Source organism: Antechinus flavipes, chromosome 3 (assembly GCF_016432865.1).
Source record: "Antechinus flavipes isolate AdamAnt ecotype Samford, QLD, Australia chromosome 3, AdamAnt_v2, whole genome shotgun sequence".
In the NCBI taxonomy this organism is placed as follows: domain Eukaryota; kingdom Metazoa; phylum Chordata; class Mammalia; order Dasyuromorphia; family Dasyuridae; genus Antechinus; species Antechinus flavipes.
Genome location: NC_067400.1, coordinates 29,881,622 through 29,906,867, shown reverse-complemented (window position 1 = coordinate 29,906,867; position 25,246 = coordinate 29,881,622).

Genomic DNA, 25,246 nt, shown 5'->3' with positions numbered 1-25,246 from the left:
AGAAAAAAGTAAGCAAACAACCACAAAAATGTGAAAATAATATGTTGTGATCCACATTCAACCCCCCAGAGTCCTCCTTCTGGATTGTACTGATTCTTTAAAGAGATCAGGCTTAAGATAACAGAGAGAGAAAGAGGGGAGAAGAAGGAGGAGGAGGAGGAGGAAGAAGAGAAAGGAAGGAAGGAAGGAAGGAAGGAAGGAAGAAAGAAAGAAAAAAGAAAGAAAGAAAGAAAGAAAGAAAGAAAGAAAGAAAGAAAGAAAGAAAGAAAGAAAGAAAGAAAGGAAGAAAGAAAGAAGTTGAGGAGGAGCAGGAGGAGGAAGAGGAGGAGGAGGAAGGGGAGAAGGAGAAGGAGAAGGAGGAAAAGATATAGAACTTAATGGTAAAAATTGGTAAGACTAATACAAATTTTTGACTGTAAATTGAAATTTTTGGTTTTTCCTTTATGAGGACATGACAGGGAATGAATAACAATGCAGTTATGCAGTTACATAATCTCTGATGTCATTCCATAACCTCTGATGTCATTCATTTCTCTCCCATTGATCACATCCTCTTTGGAAACATAATTGTTACCACATGGTTCTTTTAGAGTGTCCATCCTTTTAAACTTGAGGTTGAGCAGAAAAGAGATATTTCCATGAAAGAGGAGTCTCTTTTATTTTACCTTTATCTCTTCAGTTCTTGAAGAGAATAAAGAGATTCCCTGCTGATATGTAAGTTTAACCACCAGCAAGACACTCCTGCTGGACTACCTGAGTCTTTTCAGTGATGAGGGACCAAGTTCTGGCAAACCCATTATCATCTTGTTTGGGCTTCATCCAGTACAAGAAGGTACTTGGAGAGAATGCCAATGCATTGATTGGTTCTCAGAGTACACTGTTACTTCTCAACTCTGTCTTTTATTTTAAGTGGAGCTACTTGACTCCTTTACTTAAGGACTATGTATCTATCCAATGAAACTCCTCTATCAGGCCCCACCTACCAGCGGAACTTTATCTATCTTCCTTTTGCCGTATCTCTTCCATTTTCTTATAGAATTTTTTAAAAATAAAATTTTATTATTCTCTTTTATTTTTCATTGCTTTCAGGGGTCCTCAAACTTTTTAAATAGGGGGCCAGTTCACTGTCCCTCAGACTGTTGGAGGGCTGGACTATAGTAAAAACAAAAACTTTATTTTGTGGGCCTTTAAATAAAGAAACTTCATATCCCTGGGTGAGGGGGATAAACATCCTCAGCTGCTGCATCTGGTCCGCGGGCTGTAGTTTGAGGACCCCTGGCCTAGATTTTTCTCTGTATCTCTCTACCTCAAGAAATATATATATGACAAATCAGTTAAAAAAAAGTGAAAAAAAATGATCAAAATCGATCCATATAGTAGAAAAAATCTGATAATGTATGCAATGATACACATCTATGGACCCCTCATCTTTGCCAGGGAGTTTGCCACCATACTTCAATGAATCTTAAAAATATAGAAAAAAATTAAGGGAATCATTCAGAGGAGAGGGGTTTCATCAGAGCACTCTTGTGACCTCTGGAAATATGTGACTTATCAAGCAGGGCATAAATGTAAAGTCCTAGTAGAGAGGAGAAAGGGAATCATATTTATGACAAAAAAAAAAAAAAACAAAAAAAAACCCAAAACAAACAAAGAAACAAAACCCTCAACTGAATAGTAAGCCAAGTAGGAAATGAAAAGGCAGAAGACCTAGCCATCTTGCCATCTGTTTTCTTTGTTCTAGATCCTGTAGTTCTATCATTCCATTGTTTCTGAAAGTATATGTCAACTGACTGAGATTAATTCTTTATGACTCCCCAGAACAAATTACTCCCATATTTCTGGTCATCATTCCCTTCTTGTGGTCTCACCTTATCAGAACATAAGCTCCACGAGGGTAAGAAATTTCTCATTTTAAAAATGTGTGTCCTGATTACTTAACACATTACCTATGATATGGGTAGGAATTATTTAATAGCAAGTGGGGCTTTCTTCCCTTGATTCAGACAATGAGATATTGTCCTTTAAATTATTTTTACTAGGAATTTTTATTCTTTTCCTCTCCCTTACCTCCAATATTGTTTTTAAGGGATATTTTATAGCTATACGTCATGGAACATGACAGTTTTCTAAGAACTGAAGTGGAAGATCATACCAACACCAAGATGTTCCCAGTGAATTGAGCCAACTCCTAAATATAGATAGATATAAAAAGGTCAGCTAGGTGGTACTAAAGTGGATAGAGTACTGGGTTTGGAGTCATGAAGACCTGAATTCAACTCCAGCATCAGTTATTTACTAGCTGGATGACTCTGGTTAAGTCAATTAACTACTGCCTGACCAGGTTTTCCCCTTTGTAAAATGGAGATTACAGTAGTACCTACTACACAGGGTTAGCTTGAGGATAAAAAGAGATATACAAATCTTTAAAGCTATGTAAATCCTAGTTTTTCTATACTAATAAAAAACAGCTAGGTAGTATAGTAGATAGAATGCCAGGCTTGAAATCAAAAAGGCTGGCCTTCAAATCCAATCTTCCATATTTATTAGCTGTGTGAGTCACTTAATCCTTTTTGCCTCACTTTCCTCATTTGAAAATGAGTTAGAGAAGGAAATCACAAACCACTTCAGTATTTTCTCCTAAGAAAATCCCAAATGGAATCATGAAGATCAGATATGACTGAAGTGACTGAACTTACAAATATAAACTATATCAATAAAAGTAGTAGATAGTTTGATGAATTGGAATAATTAACAGAAAATGTTGATCCCATTTGAAGAATGGTGACAAATTTATCATAGATTGGAGGTTCTATAAGATACTGATGCAAACAAGAAATAATTATTTTTTGAAGACACTTTTATCAACTAAGGAGAATTTACAATAATTTATTTATTTGCAAAGAAGGTGCTAACTTACATTGACAGAGAGATTGCTCTCCTCCAGGAATTCCCTATGTCAATGAAATCACAGATCTAATCTATTCTTCATGTTTATATAGTGAGTTTTTTTCTTCAAAGTACTTTAATATTTCTAAAGTCATTTAGTTTTCAATTTAATTTTTCATTCTCTTTTTATTAGTAACTTGACAAACAAAAATGAACATTTCAATTATTTCAACATACAAAAGGAAAGGATTGCATATAAAACTGAGAACTTTTATTATGTAGTTTAAAAAAAATGTGAATTAAATTTAACACCAAAGTAATAAAACTCCCTTACTTGTCCATATCCTCTTCTGAACTTCCTTCTCCTCAGTAATTCTGTTTGCTAGTTTTCTACCACCTTAAGCGGTTATCACATTAAAATTTTATCATGGCATACCTCAGGGTCATAGTTGACTAGTTCATTTTTTCTTCTTTCTATTCATTCTCCCTCATCTTATAAAATTTAGACATTAAATATAGAGCCTAATTTGAAGAGCTGGGCAGTTTTTTTTTTTTTTGGGGGGGGGGGGTAAAAATGCCTGCAGCTATACTATCCAGTCAATTAAGGTTAGGACAGCATTTGCCAAAAGGCAGCATTTCTATGGTATAATACTTCTCTGAACATTAGCCATGAATAAAATCTCTGATGAGTTTTGAAGACTTTAGGGAGACTAGGGCTTTTCTTGGTCTCATCAAGATTTCATTTCCTATATGTGAGTCCTTAATGATATGATTATGGATGGAATTGGACAAGTCATATGTTAAAGGTGACTCTGACCTCCAGGTAGCAAGACCATAGAATTTCACAGAGAAAGTCCTATGTGGTTAAAATGGAGCATTGTAAGCCCCTGGAAATGGCAGGAGTAAGTGACGGCATCGCTCAGATGTAGCTACCTCTGAGCTCTGAGGTCCTTGTCTTGAGAAGTCACCATGTGACCAGAATATCCAGGATTCAAAATCTCAAAGATTTAGGGAAGGACTTAATCTATAGGAGTGATCAAACAGGGCCAACTACTCCATTCAAAAGTATAGCAAGGGGCAGAGTCTGTCCCTGGCACAAAGCTCCAAGTCAGGAACTAAAGTTTGAGAAATGAGTAAGCCAAAGAAGCCTACAACTAGTGTAAAAGATAATTGAAAATTTGAAGATTTCTGCTCCCTCCCCCCCACCTAATGGAGAGAGTCATTCCATAGCAATTGCAAACAGACACTCGAAGGAAAAAACTGATTTTTCCACAAGGAATAAATGCATACTGAAAAAAAAATGAAGCAAGAGGCAAAGGTGAAATAAAAGCTTTTTAGTAAAGAATTGGACAAAGAGATAATATAGAACAGAAACTTTTAAGTATTAGACTTCCTGACGACTAGACCAGATTCAATCAAAACAAACAGCTCCATTAGGTAGTAAGAACTAATTTTTAAAGAAATCAGATTTAAAAATAGAAGAGAATAAAGTAAATTAGATATAAAAATTACCTATCAAACAAGTAAAGAGGAAATCATTTAATAATCTATGAATTCCCTGAAGACCATGGTAAAAACTGGACACTATATTTCAAGAAATTATAAACAAAAACTTCTCAGATCTAGTAGAACCAAAGGTAAACTAAAACCAGAAAGAATCCATATATCACTTCTTGAAGGATTTTACAACAGAAAAATTTCTACAAATGTCACAGGCCCAATCTAGACTTCTCATTTTAAAGAAAAAATACTGTCAGCATCTAGAAAGAGGCTGTTTAAGAATTAAGGGAGCAATTTAGACCATAGCATCTACTCAAGATGAGAGGTGATTTTAAAATACTACATTCCAAAAGGCAAACTATGTAAGTTTTTGTTCAAGAAAAGCTTATCCTGCAAAAAATATAATCCTAAAAGGAAATAAGCAAATATCAATTAAATAGGAGGATTTTAAGCATTTCTGATGAAATATTGTGTCAGACCTGAGTAGGAATTTTTTAATGTGGTGCAACTAGATGGCACAATGGGTGAGACCTGAATTCAGATCTGGCCTCAGACACTTAAGACTTACTAGCCGTGTGATCCTGCACAAGTCACTTAACCCCAATTACCTCACCAAAACAAACAACAAGAAAAAAAAAGGAATTTTGAAATGTGAATACAAGATACCAGAGAAACTTAGAAAGGACCACTTATTTGAGCTATTAAGAAGGTATTGTATAATGGATGCCCATCAATTGGAGAATGGCTGGGTAAATTGTGGTATATGAATGTTATGGAATATTATTGCTCTGTAAGGAATGACCACAGGATGAATACAGAGAGGCTTGGAGAGACCTACATGGACTGATGCTAAGTGAGATGAGCAGAACCAGGAGATCATTATACACTTTGACAACAATATTGTATGAGGATGTATTCTGATGGAAGTGGATTTCTATGACAAAGAGACCTAACTGAGTTTCAATGGATAAATGATGGACAGAAACAGCTACACCCAAAGAAGGAATACTGGGAAACGAATGTGAACTATTTGCATTTTTGATTTTCTTCCTGAGTTATTTTTACCTTCTGAATCCAATTCTCTCTGTGCAACAGGAGAACTGTTCGGTTCTGCAAATATGTATTGTATCTAGGATATACTGAAACATATTTAACATATATAGGTCTGCTTGCCATCTTGGGGGGGGGATGAAGGGAGGGAGGGGAAAAATAGAAACATAAACGAGTGCAAGGGATAATGTTGTAAAAAATTACCCTGGCATGGATTCTGTCAATACAAAGTTATTATTAAATAAAATAAAATTAAAATAAAAAAAAGAAGGTATTGTATAGTGCTAATGTTCTAATGGGAAGGGAAGAAACAAGAATCTTGCAACTTAATATCTTCAAATGATATTGAGGGAGCTATTAAATGCAAAAAACAGAGGATCTCATTCTTTTCTGAATGTTTTAAGAGATAAATTAAAGAAAGGGGGAAAGAATATATGAATATAGAAAGAAGGAAGAAGGGGGCTTGTGAAATTTGCTATTTTTCATAAGTAGAGTATAGGAAAAGAAAAACATACAAATGAAGGGAGGGTTGGGGAATGGACATCAGATGAACTTACTCTTATCTGAAATAGATGTAGAGTGGTTGAGATGCACACAGAGACTAACACAGAGTTTGATTTAGCAGCATGGAAAGCTAAACAGGGAACAAGAGGGATTCGGAGATAATGGCAAAAATGGAAGGTAATAACAGGGAGAGAAATAGATATAAAGCAATCTTTCTGATCCAGAAAGAAGGAATCAAAAATAAATTAAGAAAGAAACAAACAGAAAAGAACTACAATCTAAAGAGACGCTCACCAATCGGGAGTGACCGAACAAATCATGATATATAAGAAAATTAGAAATTTTGTTGGGCTATGAGAAATGATGAATGAGATGGTTGAAGAGAATCCTTGATAATATGAATTGATGGAGAATATGGTGAGCAGAATCATGAGAACAATTTGTTGAAGAACACTATTATAAAGAAACTTGATTTTGAAAAAGTCCAGAACTCTGATCAACACAAAGACCAATTTTGTCTTCTATGATGAATTTGACTTACTTCCTGATGTAGAGGAGATGGACTGAAAATGAAGAAACAGGCATAAAATTTTGGGTGGGGCCACTGTGGGGGTTCATTTTGCTTGTACTTATTTGGTACATGAATCTTCTCTCACATACATTTTTCTTGCTTTTGTTTTTAATGGGAGAGGGTTTGGAGTAGTAGACAGTAAGGAAAGGTAGCAATACTGATGTCAAAAGAAACCAAAATGAAAACTCAACCACTGAACATTTTTTTAAAATAATAGCTTTTTATTTTTCAAAATACATACAAAGATAGTTTTCAACATTTACCCTTGCAAAACCTTGAGTTCCAAATTTTTTCTTCTTCTCTTCCCAATTCCCTCCCCTAGAAGCAAGTAATCCAATATATATTAAACAGTGTAATTCTTCTATACATATTTCCACATTTATTACAAGAAAAATCAGATCAAAAAGGAAAAAAAAATGAGATGGAAAACAAAAAGCAAGCAAACATGAAAATACTATGTTGTGATCCACACTCAGTTTCTACATCTCTCTCTCTGAGTGCAGATGATTCTCTTCAACATGAGACCATTGGAACTGGCCTAAATCACCTACTGTTGAAAAGAACCACATCCATTAAGATTGACCATTGCACAATCTTGTTGCTGTGTACAATGTTCTCTTGCTTCTACTCACTTCACTTAGCATCAGTTCATGTAAGTCTCTCCAGGCCTTTCTGAAATCATCTCTTTTTTATGATCTCTTTGGGATACAGGCCTAGTGAAGACATTGCTGGATCAAAGGGTATTCACATTTTGATAGCCTTTTGGGCATAGTTCCATATTGCTTTCCAGAATGGTTGGATCAGTTCCAACTCTACCAACAATGTATCAGTGTCCCAGTTTTCCCACATCCCCTCCAACATTCATTATTATTTTTTCCTATCATCTTAGCCAATCTGAGAGGTGTATAGTGGTACCTCGGTTGTTTTAATTTGCATTTCTCTGATTAATAGTGATTTAGAGCATTTTTTCATATGACTGGAAATGATTTTAATTTCATTTGAAAATTGTTCATGTCCTTTGACCATTTATCAATTGGAGAATGGCTTGTATTTTTATAAATTTAAGTCAATTCTCTATATAGTTTAGAAATGAGGCCTTTATCAGAACCCTTGGGTATAAACGTTTTTCCCAATTTTCTACGTGAATTTTTTTTTTTTAATATCCATAACACAGTACAGAAGATAGTTCAGAAGGAAGCACAGACAAGCAGGATAGTTTTGAAAGCAAGTTGTAGACTTTACTAATATATTTTTTAAAGTGGCATCATAGACTGTTTGAGTATGTATTCTGATGGAAGTGGATCTCTTCAATAAAGAGAGCTAATTCAGTTTCAATTGATCAAGGATGGACAGAAGCAGCTACACCTAAAGAAAGAACACTGGCAAATGAATATAAACTGCTTGCATTTTTATTTTTCTTCCCAGATTATTTATACCTTCTGAATCCAATTCCCCCTGTGCAACAAGAAAACTGTTCGGTTCAGCACACATATATTTTATTTAGGATATACTATAACCTATTTAACATGTAAAGGACTGCTTGCCATCTGGGGGAGGGGGTGGAGGGAGGGAGGGGAAAAATCGGAACAGAAGTGAGTGCAAGGGATAATGCTGTAAAAAATTACCCTGGCATGCCTTCTATCAATAAAAAGATATTTAAAAAAATAAAGTGGCATCATAGGGGAAATAAAAGAAAATGCATTGGATAAGGAAGCAGAGACTTCAGTTCAAATTTCAGCTCTGAGGGAGTCTATGACCATGAGGGAGTCATCTTTCTTCCTTGTATTGGGTAATATGAAGGATTGGTCAGTTTCAGTCTTAAGGTTAAGATCTGATGAATCTGCAACACACACACACACATACACACACACACACATATGTGTGTGTGTATAACATATATATGTGTGTGTGTGTGTGCATATAAATAAAGTTTTTGATGGCACCTATACTTTGATTTGTATAGGGACCTGCAGTGAGACACTTCTACCAAAGTTTTTCAACCCACTTCGAGTCTTATAGAGTTGTCTTGGTACACTGAGAAAGTAAAAGTTTGTTCAACATCACACAGCCAGCAGGTGTTGGAGGTTAGTGGGTAGGGGACACGACGTGAATCCAGGTCTTTTTGATCTGAAACTACTGTCAGGCTGCTATTTACATTCAGGGAGAATAAATCTAGCAAAAAGAAAAAAAAGAAAGAAAGGAGGGAAAAAAGAAAATTTCTTTAGAGTCTTCTTCCATCTCTGCTGACCTGCCTAAAAATCCTGGGCAACATTTCCGAGGTTTTCAAGGATTGCTGCTGGCTTCAGGAAGAGATACAGAAGGCTGAAGTATTGGCAATAGAAACACAGAAATATTAGTGAATTGAACGTTTTAGTCACACCTATATTGGGGTAAAAATTACGGGGCTTCCTTCCTCTGGATAACTATGTCCGGTCTAATTATAAAAGTTAAGAAGTGTCCAAAGTCAAAAAAATAAAAATAATAAAAGCCTCTTTTACAAATGGTGTCTGCATCTGCAAAACCTTTCCTTTTTTCCCTTTCACCTCACCAAAAAATGTGTTTTTTCTGGTCCTATCAAGGAGGAAAATGGGTCTTTAAATTTTATCCCCCCTTTTTACTTCCCCCCACCAAAACCCAACTTTATATCCGTAGGACCAGGAAATAACAGATATAGTCCCTGAAGCAAGTGCCAAAAACCCAGAGCTTTCACCAAAGGATTGGGGGGAAGGGGGAAATTATGCAAGAAAAATAAACCCAGTCTGGCAAAGGATTTCAGCGAGGAAGTTGCTTGTGCCAACCCTGGCCTCAAAGCAAACACCCCACCCTCCTAAAGCTGCTAAGATGGCAAAGAAGGCTGTACCCTCCCCTGTTGACCAGACCTCCCTAGACAAACGGGTCACTCCAGGAACTGCCAAGACAGACTTTGAAATTCATCTTTGGAAACTCCCAAGAGCACCAATGAAGGGGCTTTCTGCTGCCCAAAAGGTAATTATTTCTGGGGTAGGATATTAGAAAAGAAATGAAGGCCACCCCTAAATCTCCCCCACTTCCATCACCATAATTCTTGACATTCTACTCTTGATGGATTTTTTCTTGTATATTGAGTATAGACCCTTCTCTAGTCTGGTAACATAATAGGTCACTAATGCCTCAGTATTAATTTGGACATAGACATAAATTTAAGGATCAAGTGGGTCTTAGACAGGATCTAGTCCAATGTCTTTATTTTATGGGCAAGGATATAGGACCTCTTAGCAAAAGGAAATCAAAAGCAGTTATTCAGCCTGAAACTCTGAGGAAAGGCCAGTGATGATGGATAGTCATTAGCGCTGACCTATGAAAAATGGGGGAAACGTTGGAAAAGGAGGTAAAGTACATGAAATCTAGCTTGCTCTTTTAAAAAAAATTGCTTTGAGCCAAATCAGCATGTATTGTGTGTCACTATATTTCCTATGTAAGGTCCAAGTAACAGTGATTTACTTATGCATATTTGATTTTGCAACCAACATTTATTTCAACTTATGATTTCTGATATCACAAGATGCCAGACACTAGCAATCTGGAAGAGGCAGTTTCCCACCAGGAAAACTGAAATCATTTTCTATAGTGTATGAAAAGTGACTGCAAAGAACTCTTTGCAAAATTGTGATGAAAGTGAGTTTTCTTTCTTACTTGCCCACCTCCCTTTCCTTTCTCCCTCCTCTTCTGCTTCTTTGAGGTCTTTCCCCACTCTTGCTACCCTGTGGTTGTCCATAGTTCTCCATTATCAAGTCCCATTGAAGGTCACCCACTTTTTGTAGGAAAAGAACTGGATGTAGTGTTAGCAGATTTCATGAGTACAAGAAAGGATTGGTTGGTTGGTTGTCCTTAATTCTTGAAGAGGACAAAAATGACATTACTATATTATAAAGTCATAGTGTGTCTGTGGCTAATCAGACCAATTCAAGCTTGGAATGCTCTGCCACAGGTCAGACACAAATAGTCCCTATGAACATGTGGGGTGACTTCTCTATCTTTGCTCACCTCACATTTCTTCTGAGCTACTTCAATTCTGCTTTATTCATAGAACACAACACTTTCTCTAATGAGGGCACGCCATGCCGGGCAGTCCCATGCCAGTGCCTCCCATGTCATAAACCAGTTCTAAAGTTTTTAAAAGAGAGCCTGAGAATGGCTTTATATCATTTTTTCTGATCACCTTGTGAACTCTTGCCCTGTGTGAGTTCTCTATAAAATAGTCTTTTTTTGCAAGCATATATTTTGGTTAGATAGCATGCCATCTCCAAAGGATTTGGCCATCTAGAGCAAGCTTAGTATAATCCTATGATTCAATGAGTCAACGTATGACATGGCAGCCAAGAGAATTAAGGCAATCTCAGATACCATTAAGGGAAGTATCATGTCCTGGTTTAAGGAATTAATGATCCTGCAATACCCAACTTGGTCAGATCCCATTGAGAATGTTGTATTTTGTTGTAGTTTCCACATTTTAGCAAGGATATTCACAATTCAAAAAAAAAAAAAAACACCACCCATCATGATGGAGCTCACATCATTTTGGGATTCATTTCCCCCAAAACTTCTCTTATTCCAAACTTAACTATTGTTGACAACATCACCATCTTCCCTGTCTTAAACCTTGAGATGTTCCTCACTTCACAAATCCAATCCATTGCCAGGTCTTGCCATCAGTACCTTCACAACAACTCCTGCACACAACACCTTCTCTCTATTCACCCAAACCACCACTTTGGTTTAAATTTCCATTGCCTTTCATCTGAATTGTTACAATTTCCTTCTTATTCATCTCCATGCCTCAAGTGGAATTCATACTCCATTCAGTTACCCAAATGATTTTCCTTAGAAACTTACTAGCTGTGTGATGGGCAAATGCCTTAATCTCAGTTTCCTAACTTCTTAAAAAGCATTTTTATAAGGATTAAAAAAAAGTGAGATACTATTTGCAAACTTCAAAGCTAATTGTTAGCTATTATTATTATTACTAATGTAACTGTTAGCTATTATTATTACTATTATTATTATTATTATGCTACAGATTATTATTTCTAAAATGGCAATCTGACCATGTCATTTCCCACCCCACCCCTAATATTATTTCTAGGATCATCCATAAATTTTTCATTCAACATTTAAGGCTTTTCACAAACAATTTTAGATTATAATAAGAAAACAGATTTCGAGATGAGAGGTACCTTAGAAATCATCTGGTTCTTTGCTCATTCTCCAATGATTAATATTCTAACAACCCATCCCATCTTCCCCATCCCAGGGATTCTGAACCTCTGACTCTCATATTTAACCCTCAATCTCCATATTCCACTGCCTTCTCCCTTGTCTCTGTTCTTATCACTCTCAATTCAGCCCCACTTGATGTCCATTCTGAAGCTACCTATTTCCTCTGCTAGGCTTTCTGGTGTGCTTCTTCCATAGGTAACAGATAGCTTTTGTCTTAAACCTGTCCCTTTTTTATTTCTTGTATCCACTGAAACCTGGTCTCCTTCTGAGCATACAGCTTCCCTGGCTACCATTTCTAGCACTGGTTATATCTTTATTCACACTCTGACTGTTATAGTTGGAGATTTAGAATGAATATTCCTTGGTTGCTATTGTCTCTTCCAGATTTCCCTTCTAGCACCATCCCTGAATATCTTCTCCTCCTTTGAGATCCGCATTATTCACATCTACGATCCAGTCAAAATCCTGGTAGCTATTGTCCACAGACCTTCTTCCTATTTCAATGATTTCAGTACCTGAATCACCATTTTTCTCTTTCCCCCAACTCCTGTCCTCATTCTAGGGGAGGGGATTTCAGGAATTATGTTGACCCTCCCTTAAACCTTTTAACTTCCCAGTTTCACAATGTACTCGCTTTCTATGACATACTCCTTTACTCTACCTTAGTCACCTACAGAGCCATAATCTTGATTTTGTCTTTATTTATATTCTCAGCATTTAGGGCAGTGTTGGACACATAGTTGTAGGTGCATAATTAATGCAGTTGACTGATTAACAATGGACAATAAACATTTATTAGTATCTCATATCTTTTTTGATCTGTTAAATAAATTTATAATATTTCATTTTATTAATTAAAAGTTTGGACAATGAAAGAAACTGGTACTCAGAAATCAAGTGAATTCTGAAAGATCAGAACTCTTGTAAGTGGCTGAAGTAGGACTTTGAACTTGGAGGTCTTCTGGGTTCTTATATTCTCAGTTTTTAGGCAGATGGATGTGGTCCTTGTCTTGAAGAAGAGTCTGCTTGCTGGTATGGAGGCATTATCTAGAATTTCCCAAAGTCCTACAGCCTTGATCTTAAAGAAATCTTGCATCATGAGAGACTGATAGGGATAATCAGGATAGATTCTTGGAAAATCCAAGTATGGCACACACTGAGCAGAGGAAAAGGGAAGTGATTAGATTGGACTTGAAATGCTGATGGCGGGGGCAGGGAGGAGGGGAGGGTTCAATGGGTAGAATATCCAGTTTGGCGTAAGGAAGACTTATGTTCCTGAGTTTGAATCTAGCCTCAGAAACTGGCAAGTCCCTTAACCCTGTTTGCCTCAGTTTCCTCATTTGTAAAATGAACTGGAAAGGGAAATGGCAAACTATTCCAGAACAGAGGAGCAGAGGCAGATGCATAGAGTGGGTACAGACAAAAGTGTGTATGGGAGAACCATCAGAATATGGTGGGTCAGATTTCATGAATTTAACAAGTTAATTTCTCGAGTCAATAAGCACTTATTAATTATATACCAGGCATTATGATAAGCACTAGAGACCAGTCTACAGCCATCCTGGATTGTTTCCTTTTTCTCAAAAGCATAACTGCAAAAAGTTTTTATCCTGTCCATCCCTGAAAGCTCTCTGTCTCTCCCTTCTCAGCTGCCATCTGAGGCAGTTGGTATTTTGGAAGCATAACTATTTACTTTTGTCCCTGTGTTATTTGAAGCTGTTATTAAAAGAGTAGATGAGCATCTACCATGAATTTGTTTGCCTACATTTGCTCAGAGCTGGACTGAGAGATGGAGGAAGCCAAAGCCCAATGGGGAGACAGATTCCTTTCCCCTTGGCCCAAGCTGAGGAGGGATGGCTGAGGTGGGTGAGAAATCAATGAGAGGGAATGTGTTTGCTATTTTAAGTAATTTTTCAGAGTGCATATGTATACATATATGTGTGGATCATACCTGTGGGCTTTTTCTTTTTTGAATTGGAGAAAAAGGAAGACTGATAAGGAGGAGGAAGCTGCTTTTGCCTAAAGATGAAAAAGGCTGTTATTTTTGGCCCGTGTGAACACACACACACAGACACACAGACACAGACACACACACACACACACACACACTTACACATACACACTCTCCCAAAGGGCTCCAGGTTCTTAGTGACCCTATCATATTCAGGAAAGACAACCCATCCACTGCTACCCACCTCCACACAAGCACATCAGGAGTCTTTACATATATAATGGTAAAGATGTGGTTTAGATATTGACAATAGACTATGAAAACCTGTCTTTTGTCTTCTCATATCTCCATCAAGGACATCCTGTCTCCATGTGTCCAATTGTCTCATAAATATTTTGTGGGAAAGGGTCAAATAGTAAATGATTCCTTTTTTAGCTGAATTTTTTAGAATTCCTTTAGGTAACAATAAGATCTGAGATTTTTATGAGCTTTCCAGATTTTTCCCCTCTCTGATATCTTCAGAAATGATCTTTCAAACTAGGGTGGAATTTCTTAATCTTTTTGTATATGTCAGGAACCTTTGTAAGAGTCTAATGGAGGCTATGAACTCTTCCTCAGGATAATTTTTTTTCTGGAATAATGTTTTTAAAGGTATACAATAAAATATGCAAGATTAGAAAAAAAACAGTTTAAACATAATTGTGCATCCATTTGTCTATCTATCTGTGCACTTTATTTATCTATCAATTCGTCCTTCCATCTCTATCTAATCTATCCATCCATCATCCATCCTTCTCTCTCTGTCTCTGTGTCTCTGTCTCTTTCTCCTCCTCCTTCTTCTCTCTCTCTCTCTCTCTCTCTCTCTCTCTCTCTGTCTTTTTCTCTATGTGTCTCCAAAGACAGACACATATACACACATTTGTTTTAAAGTTCAGAGACTCCATGTTAAAATGACCTGATCTAGAGAAAGGATCTTTAGAAGATTGAATAGATTCCTTGGGGAGGATTTAGTGAAGAGTATGAAGGAAGAAATGTGGAGGAATTCCTTCAAGTCCTTCTTATTCTGTCCCTAATCTCCTTCTCATTGCTTCTCTTCATTCAATATCACATCTACCTTTATACATCTGTTCAACTTAGGGTGTCTACCATACCTTGAATATCCTTTTCTCTCAATGTTGCCTCTGAATCTTTATCTTCTTTGGACCATCATCCCCAGATCTGTACCCAGTCCTCCCAGCTGTTGAGCATTTTCTTTTCACCTGTTCATATCCATCACTAGTTCCCTTCTTAAGGCTCAGCACTCCCTCCATTAGTCCACTTCCTCCCATAACTTTGCATTTACTTCTCTGTGCATGTAGTATTTCTCCTTCTTTATCCCCCAACAGATGGGAAGTTCCTTGAGAACAGAAACTGTTTTATTTTTGTATTTGCATCCTCAGTACGCAAGTTGCACAACTGGATGAAAAAGCATTTATTAGTCATTTGCTCTATGTCAAGCATTGAGCACACAAATGGAAAAGTGAGAGAGCTCCTCCTACACTGTGCTTAGCACACACACACACACACACACACACACACACACACACAAATAGAAACACACAAACACACAGAGATGGATGGATGGAAGAGCCTGAGGGGAATATCTAAAGTTGCAGGGTGTCTTTAGATTGAATTGGCAGTTTGTTTGGCAATATATAGAGAACTGGAAGGTGCCCAGTGATCTTCCAGCTCACTAGATGAAATGTGGTTGGTGATTCCCTGCTTATTCGGGTGATATGGGGGACCATGTTCATTGGGCAAAGGTAGAATAATTAATAATAATAACAACAAAAATAACTAGCATTTACATGGAACCATCTATGTGTCAGGCACTATGATGAGTACTTTACAAATATTATATCATTCAATTCTTACAATATCTCTGTGAAGTCAGAACTGTTATTATCCCTATTTTATAGATGAGAAAATTAAGGTAAACAGTGACTTACCCAAGATCACAGAACTAGTATTTGAGGTCATATTTGAACTCAAATCTTCCTGACTCCAGGATCAGGACTCTTAACACACTGTGTCTGCCTCTGGTCAGAGGGGCCTGGTCCATTAGAATTGAGCCAACTTCAACCAAGAATTGGTGGAGTGAAGACAGTGGACTCTCTTTCACAGGGTGGAAATATGGAGGTTGGTATTCATCCATGAGGGGAAAAGCAGAAGGGAAGCATTGGCAGGAAGGGTTGTTTTGGGGCTGAAGAGGAAAATGTTTCTCAAAGTGCCTGTTCCTTGCTAAGCCTTTAATTTCTGTTGAATACTTTTAGAATCTGGAGTCAGAGGGATGAGGTTGGAGTTCTGACTGCCATATGGTCCCATAAGGACTATATGGGTATTCCCTGATCCTTTCCTAGGTCTCAGTTTTTTTTTTTTTTCTGTAGAAAATGAGGTGGTGTCTCTAAGATAAACCAATCAATCAGTCAATCAGCATCAATGAAATGCTCAATATGTGGTAAGTAACAAGGATGCAAAACATAGTCCCTGCCTATAGGGAGTTTACATTCTTACAGAACTCTAAAATCTACCATTCTAGCCTCTGATAGATTTGAGCATTCACTATAACGATGCATCCTGGCCTTTTTTAGTCCCATCTCTGAGAGCTTGGTCAGAGAAAATGTGAGTTGTTTCCTGTGAAATCTCTTCCTTCTCCCCTCCCCCCCATCACCTGATAGGGAAATGTGATTATTAACTGCTACCTAAAGGTATGGTTTTGTTTGGAGAAAAGGGAAAGGACAGAGTAAGCCCTGAACCTGAACATAGATATCTTCCATGGAAATCTGGAGAAAAAATACCCCACATTAATTAATTTCATTAATATAAATGATTAATATAATAATTATTATAAATAATTCATTTATGTTCAAAGATCCTGATAGAAGCATCTTTACTGCTTCCATTAGCAGATCTTCAAGTGGTTGTTGCTGTTTTAAATGGGTTGTGGCGCCCAACAGCCCAAGAGAATTCAGTGCCAGAGAAAAAACCTGAATGAAGAGGCCAAATCTCATTTTACAAGATTTACAAGACTGCTGTTGTTGCCTTTCAATCTGTATGGTGGTTTCCTCCCAGTTGTCCGCCAGCGATTCATAGTGACAGGTTGATCAGGGAGAATGTCCATGAATGACAGAGACATGCTGTGCTGTAACAGGACAGGCAGGATCAAGGTAAACACGGAGCAGGTTTCAGAAGTCTGGTCCCTCTGATCCATCTCTACTTTGTCTCGGTCCCCACTCTCTTTACGTCTCACCTGTAAACCTAACTGGTCTCTTTGTATTCAGTTTCTACCCTCTCCAATTCTGGTAGCCCCCAAATCCCAATCTGACCATGCTGCACCTTCACCCATGATTCTCAGCCTTGTTTTCCTTGGCTTTATAGATCTAGGGACAGCAGGGATTTTGAAGATCCTCTAGAGCCTGAATTTTTAGAAGAGTTAAAAACTTGGGTGTGAGGAACTTAGAATGACTTTGTCCAAAGTCACAAAAGGACAAAGAGGCACATCTGAATGGTGGGAGTATATATTTCAAGCCTGAGAGGACTTTGGACATCTTGTCCAGCCTCCTCCTTTTATTAATTAAGATACAGAGATACAGGGGCTTCCCCAGCCACACAGCACAGAGCTGAGCTTCATACTCAGATCCTTGTCAAGCTTGTCAACCATTATTTCTTTTGTACCCCACTTCATTCTCCCCTCAGTTTTCTGGTTAACAAGTATGGCATGGAAACTGTGACCCAAACGGGGTCTTCTAGTCTCACATTTTTGCTAAGACCCCTACCCACATCTCAAAGTTGCTAAGTTTCTGATTTGTACAAATGCTTATTTCAAGTGGAGCTAAAATTAAAAACTCATTATTTTTAAATGGACATTTTACTTTCATTAGATACTAATTGCTTTCTGTCTTTATCTAAATGAGATTTTGACTAGTGACTGAGTAGAGAAATCCTTTGAAAGCCTAAAGTGCCATATATATCAAACTCATTTTTTTCCTTAAGAAAAGAGTGACCTCAATCTGACCTTTAGGCCAGCTCCAAGTATCCTAATTCTGGCAGCTGCGGCCTTGGCCATCCTCATAGGGAGTAAAAGACATTCCATTCAATTCAATAAATATTAAATAAAATAATTCTTAAAACACCATTTATTCAGAACACGGGACAGGATTTTAAATCTTATCTTTATCACTTGTTGTTCATTCTTCATTTCTCAAAGATCATAGATTAGGAAGGTGTTGTTGTGACTTGCAAGTAAATTGGATTTGAGTGAGCCAAGGAGGTGTAATGTCCTCAATCTCCCTCTCTCCTTTAGAATCATTGGGGTTCAGTGGCAAGACATAGGTCAGGATTATAGGTAATGGCCCCACTTGCACTGGGAGCATTTCAATTCTGATGAAATACAGGGAATTCACTCCATTTTTCTGGGTCTGTTTCTTCATATTTAACTTTAGACAGCTGGACTAGAATATCCCCAAGGTCTTTTCCTTCTGTAGCTCCATAACCCCATTATCTGACTTTTTCCAGAGCACTATGCAAAGGCCTGGAAGGGGGGTACAAAGACAAAAAATCAAAACCATTTTCCACCCTTGAGGAGTTTACAATTGACTAGAAAGACAGAATATGTCCATAAATCATTTTAATTCAAGATAATTTGAAGAGAGATGATGAGCATCTCCAAGCAATGAAGAAGAGGAATTTGAATGTGGCTTCAGAAACTAGACTAGGGACCTCTAAGGCTCAAAGTAGTCATTTTATTGGCTTAGGAGGCCCCTGATGTTGAAACTCCTTCCATGGATTTTTATCAGCATCTCCTCTGTCTTAAAGTGAAAGGAACTTAGTTGTTTGAAGCACAGAGAGGTCTTAACCTCAAAACAGCTAGAGCCTGAGATGCTAGACTTGAATCCAGATCTTCCTGATTCTGAGGCTCTCCTCCTATCCACAGCCCCTCAGTCTCCTCTCTCAGGGTCTCATTTACAAAGTAAGTAAATCAAGTCCGAGGAGCCGGCCAAGAGCAAACCCAATTGGCCTGAACTGGCTTAACTGAGGCTCAACAGTTGACATTGAAGGAAGACTTGGGGGTGAATGAGATGAAAAGATCTTCAGAGAGGTGCCAGGGAGCAGCCTTATGGAGATCTAATCAGTGTTTCTCTGTGGAGAGGGGAGCAGCTCTATTTCATTAGAAACACATTGCACATGCCTTTCACCACCCTGAGATGTTTCCTTGCCAACATGTCTGCTCCAGGGAGATGGGTGAGGAATGGGAGTCTATGTAATTCCTAGTCCTCTCTCCTAGCAAAGCGGGGCTCTGGGCCGGCCTCCGAGAAGACACATCTGCTGAGACCAAAGGCTGCAGCCCCCGACCCCCATTCTCCCAAACGGCTGTGGTTTCTCATTTGGTTTATGGGACTCAACTGCATAAAGGTTTTACAATGAATCTTTTTCTCCCCTCATTTCAAAACCATTAAAAGCTTTCCAACCCAAAGCACAGTATTTGATAAATGCAAGATGACATTTCTGCCTTAATATTCCCCATATCCCTCCTCTCCTTTTGCTACTCAAAGCTACCTTTAGATTCATTACATTTTGCCCAGATTGCTGTAACAGGTTTCTTAAATGTTCTTCCTAACCACTAGCCTTTTCCCAGGTCAGTCCTTTCTACCCTTTGCTGCTAGTTGTAGAGTGCCTTAAAGCCTGGAAAATTGTTGCTAGTTGCAAATATACAATAAAGGCAGGAATTGGGGTGGAAGGAGATGTCTCTGCTCACAGATAAAATGAGATGATCTTTGTATACAACTTAGCACATTATAAGCAGTTAATAAATGCTTATTCTTTTCTTGCTCCCTCTCTTCCTTCCTTTTTTCCCCTCCCTTTCCTCCTTTTCTTCTTCTCCTCCTTTTCCTTTTCTCTTCTCTTTTCTTCTTCCCTCTTCCTCTCTCCCTCTTTTTTTCTTTCCTCCCTCCCTCCCTCCTTCCTTCCTTCTTTCATTCTTTCCTTCCTTCCTTTCTTCCCTCCCTCCCTCCATCCTTTCCTTCCTTCCTTCCTCCTTTCCTTCCTTCCTTCTTTCCTTCTTCCCTCCCTCCCTCCCTTCTTTCCTTCATTCATTCCCTCCTTCTGTCCTTCCTTCCTTGTTCCACCTAAGGAATTTAAAAATTTTCCTCATTGTGACTAGTCTCCCCCCCCCCCCAATCTCATGCTTTCATTTGTTTGGGAAACCAAGTACTTTGAGAATTTCTGAACTTAAATTAGATAGTCTAGGACAAAAATATGAAATTCAGCCCTCAACACAGGAAGTTCAAAAGATGGAATAAATATGTGTGGACTCTACTAGTTAATTGTTCTTTGCTTCAAAAATACTTGGCTTCTGGAAGGAGAAATTCTCTTTCTGGAAAACTTTTAAAGTCCTGTACAAGATAAACTCAAGGAATGAACATACTCTCCCAATGACAATAAAATATTACTAGGTTTTTCCTAGTTTATATAATGTGTATGAAGAACCCTCCTCACTCACTAGAAGAATTTAAGCTAAAATCTCTTAACAGGGGTCCTCAAACTTTTTAAATAGAGGGCCAGTTTACTGTCCCTCAGACTGTTGGAGGGCCAGACTATGGTAAAACCAAAACCTTTGTTTTGTGGGCCTTTAAATAAAGAAACTTCATAGTCCTGGGTGAGAGGGATAATCGTGCTCAGCTGCTGCATCTGGCCTGCGGCCATAGTTTGAGGACCCCTGCGTCTAGGATCTAACTTATAAAAAGAGATGACAGCGGTATGGAACAAAGTAGAATGTCAGTAAAGATTCCCACCAGCCCTGAAATCAAGAGGACCTGAGTTCAAATCAGAGAGAAGACACCTAACACTTCCTAGCTCTGTGACCCTGGGGGGAAGTTGCTTAACCCCAATTGCCTCAGGGGAAAAAAAAAAGCAAAGATTTCAGCTAAAGCCAGAAGATAGCTTTATGTAGAGACACGTTCCACAAACATTTGTCCAGTTGGGTAACACCTAGCAGTGCCTACCACACCAACAAAGCATCGCCTGGCAATAGAAACTATTTGTCATGCTCACACATTCAGGGGAGACTATGTGCCTGGTGAGAGTTGGATGTCATGAGAGATTGGTGAGGAGCAGCTTTACAGTATGATGATATCACTGTGCTTGACTCACTTTGGTTATTAATGTGTTGTATGTCTTTCCACATATATTCCCTAGGCGTCCAATTTCTCTGCTGATGGCATTTGTAGGAGAGTGTGTCTCCACTTATGGGAAAAATTCTATTGTTACTTTTCTTACTATACCATTTCATTGAATGTTTGTCCTGGACTAATTATATTCTTTGCCTGATTAGTAAATGTAAATACACTGATGGGGACACATGGGCCATGGTTTTGGATAGATTCAAATCCATATCACACATTGAACCTAGGGAATCTCCTCTGGGATCCCAATCTGTAACACATTTGATCATATAATTGCCTCACTCAAAGGCCTTCCATAATTTCCTATTGTCTACCGAATTGCGTCCAATTCAAACGTACTTCACAACATCCTCTGCCTACAAATCCCTCCGGACGGAAGGAGGCGGGGGAGAGATACAGAGACAGAGAGAGACACAGAGACAGAGACAGAAAGAGAGAGAGAGAAAGAGAGAAAGGCAGAGAGACAGAGAAAGACAGAGACAGAGAGACACAGAGACAGAGAAGTAGGTTGAAGCTGGATTGTAGATGATTAAATTCCTGGCTAAAGATTTTGTATTTAATCCCAGAATACAAATCTTCAGAGTTCTTTTATGAAAAATATGAAAGTAACATGGTCAAGGTTATATTTTGGGAAAATGAATTTGTCAGCTGTGTAGAGAATAGATTAGAAAGGGAAGAGACAAAAGGCAGGAATCGATTGGGAGGCAAGAGACCACATGTGAGGTGAGCAGGTTTGAGCCTAGATAGGATGAAAGCTGTGTGAGGGGAAGAAAGGAATGAGTACAAGATAGTGTGGAGAGAGGATGAATATACATTGGCCACTGATTGAGAATGTGAACATTGAAGGAGTAGGAAGCATCAGAGTTGATTCTAAGGCTCAAAGTAACCAAGTCATGGAAAAATCACATCCAAAATCCTTTCGTCCAATTCAATAAATATTAATGACATGTCTGAATGACACAGTCCCTGCTAGCAAAGAGCTTGTGTTATATTGTAGAACAAAAACAGATTTGTAATAGGAGGATTTGGATTAAAATCTTGACTTCATTATTTATTGCTGTGTGACTTTGGGGCAAATTTCATAGCCAAGCACTCTGGGATTTTGAATTTTACCTTCTGTAAAATACAGGGTTAAATCAAATGTCCACCAAGATCCCTGCCAGTTTTAAGTCTAGAAGACAGATAAACTTTTATAGATAAAGAAATGAGGATTTATAATCCATACTATACTACTGTAGTAGAATACATAGTTGTTGACATTGACTATCAGAACTTGGCAAATCACCTCTGTTTCAATTTCCTTATAATACCTGAAGTATTATAACTAAAACTTGTAACTACTGTCCATATATCTCACCACCTTAAACTTCCCACAACACTTCCCCATCTTGGTCACCATCCATTCCTCTTTAAAAGTTTTCCCCTTCAAACAAAACTAACGCAGACGAGATTAGAAGGAAAGCAATAAACTGGGAAAACATTTTTACATCCAAAGGTTCTGATAAAGGCCTCATTTCTAAAATATAGAGAACTGACTCAAATTTATAATAATTCAAGCCATTCTCCAATTGATAAATGGTCAAAGGATATGAACATCAGATGAAGAGATTGAAACTATTTGTTGTCACATGAAAAAATTCTCCACATCACTATTGATCAAATAAATGCAAATTAAGACAACTCTGAGACACCACTACACACCTCTCAGATTGGCCAAGATGACAGGAAAAGACAATGATGAATACTGGAGGAGATGTAGGAAAACTGGGACACTGATACATTGTTGGTGGAACTGTGAACGGATCCAACCATTCTGGAGAGAAATTTGGAAGGATGCTCAAAAAGTTATCAAACTTTGTTTACTCTTTGCTCCAGCAGTGTTACTACTGGGCTTATATCCCAAAGAGATCTTAAAGAAGGGAAAGGGACCCACATGTGCAAGAATGTTTTGTGGTAGCTCTCTTTGTGGTGGCCAGAAACTGGAAATTGAGCGAGTGCCCATCAAATGGAGAATAGCTGAATAAATTGTGGTATATGAACACTATGGAATATTATTGTTCTGTAAGAAATGACCAGCAGGATGATTTCAGAAAGACTTTGGAGAGATTTACATGAACTGATGCTGAGTGAAGTGAATAGAACCAGGAGATCATTATATACAGCAACAACAAGGCTATACAATGATCAATTCTGATAGATGTGGCTCTCTTCAACAATGAGATGATTTAAACCAGTTCTAATTGTTCAGTGATGAAGAGAGCAATCTGCACCCAGAGAGAGGACTGTAGGAACTGAGTGGACATATTACTTATCTGTGGACCACAAGGTAGCATTCTCACTTTCTCTGTTGTTATTTGCTTGCACTTTTGTTTTCTTTCTCGATTTTTCTTTTTCTTCCTTCTTGATCTGATTTTTCTTCTGCAGCAAGAAAATATGCATACAGATATTGGATTTAATATGTATTTTAACATATTTAACATGTATTGGACTACCTGCCAGATAGGGGAAGAGGATGGAGGGAAGGAGGGGAAAATTTGGAACAAAAGGTTTTGCAAGAGTCAATGTTGAAAAAATTACCTATGCATATGTTTTGTAAATAAAAAAAGCTTTAATTAAAAAAAAAATAAAGTGATAGGCCTGGAGTAAGGAAGACCTGAATTTAAATCCAGCCTCAGACATGTATTAACTGTGTGATCCTGGCCAAGTCATTTTACTTCTGCCTACCCCAGTTTCTTCATCCATAAAACAGATATAATAACAGCACCTACTAATAGCTTTTGTGAGGATCCAATGGAACATTCATAAATTGCTCAACACAGTGCCTGGCACAGAGTAGACCACATTGGCTATAATTATTATTAAGAAGTCAATGTCTATTAGACAAATAAGGCCTTTTGTTATATTTCACTTTGTCCTACTAAGAGAAATAGATTCTAAAGGTGATGCTCTCTGGGCTAAGGCTTCTCATCTGACCCTGCAGTCGATCAGCTGTGTAGCTGCTAGGCAAAATATTGAATCTTTCTTATTGTCCACATCTGCAAAATCAGCTAATGTTTACAAACTTGCCAGGGCTGCTGAGCAAAATTTCCATTCAACATTATAAGGGTACAGAGGGTGTGCATGACTTAATGGGAAGAACAGTGGATTTGGAGGAAGAGGTCCTGGGCTGAAATTTGGGCTCCACCATATTCTTACTGGATTAATTTGGGCATATTATTTCCCTTCTCAGAAACTCAGTTTCCTGAGAAGTAAAAAGAAAGGGATGGGTTAGGTGCTCTCTACTGTTCCTTATAGCTCTAGATCTAGTGTGAATTGCTACATACTGCTCACTCTCTGGAGCTCAAATGGTAACGAACCTGTGAACTAAACTCATGAAAAACAATTTGGGATGATAGATTTCCACCTGAGAGTAAACTTAAAGAGCCATCTCATGTTAGTATCTTCATTGTACAGTTGAGAAAATAAAAGGTCAGATAATTAGTTTGCCTAAGTCTTGTGGGGGAGCAGGGAGCAGAACCTATATTATTAGGATTTAAATTGGGGTATTTTGAGTCTCAATTCATCCTCCTTCCTCCAAGGAATCTTCTATGGGCCCTCTGCTGTTTGGCTCTTCTTAACCAGAGACAGAAATGTCGATCTGTGTGTCTCAAAGGTCTGGTTGATTTTTTCCCCTACATTACAGCTTTAAGTCTTTCCCAGAAAGCAAAGGGCAAAGCTAGAAGGGTAATTGCAAACGAAATGACTTCCCCTTGTAATCACCTTTCTATTGTGGCCCTGATCTTTTAGTTCTGACATTCTCCATTTCCTTTATTATACCCCTTCCCAGGGTCTAACTTGAAAGGAGGTGAAGAGAATCCCAGAGGATCTGAGATCAGTTACTGATTTATCTTTGTTTGCCAGGCTCCACGGTGACCACTGAGAAATGGTAGGAAGGCCTCTGCCTTCCTGAGACATCGCATGGTTACCCAATAGCTACCCAATTATCTGAAACATGAATATTGCAGGTTCAAAAACCTAACTCTAGGGAGCTGTGGGGTGTTGGGTTGAGAGTCACAGACCTGGAATCAGAGGAATTGGCTTCAAATGAAAGTTCTGTTATTTATTACTTGGGGTGATCTTGGAGTAGTCCTTAATCAGTTTGGAGTTAGAGTAGCAAGTAGTGAGAGGCTATCAAAATTAAAAAAAAAAAAAAAAAAAAGACACTGGCTTTGGAATTGGAGTACTTGGCTTTAAGCCCTCATTTCCTCTCAAGGGTGGAGGAGAGAATGAACTCATTCAGGAACAAACCTGCCTGATGTGGAACTA